Below are 1,934 nucleotides of genomic sequence, written 5' to 3'. Positions count from 1 at the left end.
TATTAGATGCTTACGGCTTAGAAAGACAGAGAAATAACTTTACAAGAAAATTAGAGAAATAAGGAATAAGGTTGATCCAGACAAAGGCAGGATCGCAGTTTCCATTACGGTCAACCTTTGGCCATTTCTTCAGATATAACTGGACTTTGGGAGCTGCTTCTAAGCATAGATAACACAAACGCATATGAAAATAACAAATGTATATATATATTACACATACATATTATATATATTATATATATATATACATGCATATATACGTATATATATATATATATATATATATATATATATATATATATATATATATTTATTTATACTGGAAGATTGGGGCATCTAGAACGCCGCAGGTTCAGTAGGAATAAAACAGCCATCGTAGCATTGTAAATTTATTGGCCAAATTTTGAAGACCACATGCCTCATCATCAGGGGTGTAAAATACAAAAATAGAAATTAAAAAAGGACTCGGTTAAAAAAAATCGCAAAGTCTAAAAACAAGAAACTTGACTTTAAAACAAACAAAAACAAGCTAAAACATTATTAAAAACATTGAAAACCTAATACTGAAAAAACTTTTGAAAATTGTATATATATAAAAAATTATGGTGTTAAAATGTATTAGTACCTTACTCTATCTGAGCTAAGAACTGAGTGACATTCTCAGTTTTTCAGGAGGACGACGTCAACTTAGGCGATATCGCCTAAGTTGACGTCGATGTCCTGAAAAACTGAGAATGTCACTCAGTTCTTAGCTCAGATAGAGTAAGGTACAATACATATTAACACCATAACTTTTTATATATACAATTTAAATAAGTTTTTTCAGTATTAGGTTTTCAATGTTTTTTAATAATGTTTTAGCTTATTTTTGTTTGTTTTAAATTCGAGTTTCTTGTTTTTAGACTTTGTGAGTTTTTTTTAACTGAGTCCTTTTTTAATTTTTAATTTTTGTATTTTACAGCCCTGATGATGAGACATGTGGTCTTGAAAATTTGGTCAATAAATTTGCAATGCTACGATGGCTGTTTGCTGTTTTATTCCTACTATATATATATATATATATATATATATATATATATATATATATATATATATATATATATATAACTTTTTCCCCCTTCCGCATCAATCTAATTTTCATTTTCATCCTTCGATTTCACCCTTCCACCCTTTATCCCCTTTGGGAAATCACGGGCGGGTCCTCCTCCCCCTCCCCTACTACGACGAAACCTCCACGAGGATGTAGTTGAAGAAGGATCTCCCTTGATCCGTGATCATCTCATCAGATGGCAAGAGGGTGGACGCTGCAACCCCCTTTCGTTCTTTTTGCTGTACCTCCTTTCATATTATCTTTCTTTCCATTATGCTTTCCACCCTCTCCTGGCAATTGATTCATAGTGCGACTGCTTTGAGGTTTTCCTCCCATTACACCTGTAAAGCCATTTTACTGAGTGACCTCATAGTTCCCCAGTGCTTGGTCGTTGGCCGAAATCCTATATTCGTATTCAATTCAATTCACGGGTCTTTTTCCAGTGAAATGTCCTCATATTTCTATTGTCATGCACGGTTGCGTAGTCATAGATACTCTTAAGTGTGTGTACGTGCATGTCTATATCTTTATGTATGTATGTGTATATATGTGTGTGTTTGTGTGTCTTTACTATATTTTATAAATTGTGGTGTGCATTAATAGTTTTAAAAAAAGCACCCCATTTATTCAAGAAAAGTTTTTTTTTTCTTGGATAAACATCTCCGCTAGATACCATCCTGTTTGAATGAGGTCCTGTTATTGATAATCATATATATATATATATATATAATATATATATATATATATATATATATATATATATATATATATATATATATATATATATATATATATATAAATATAATATATATATTATATAATATATATCTATATATAAAATATA

The sequence above is a fragment of the Macrobrachium nipponense genome, chromosome 22 (assembly GCF_015104395.2).
Source record: "Macrobrachium nipponense isolate FS-2020 chromosome 22, ASM1510439v2, whole genome shotgun sequence".
NCBI classification, from domain to species: Eukaryota; Metazoa; Arthropoda; class Malacostraca; order Decapoda; family Palaemonidae; genus Macrobrachium; species Macrobrachium nipponense.
This window is presented reverse-complemented; position numbering follows the sequence as displayed.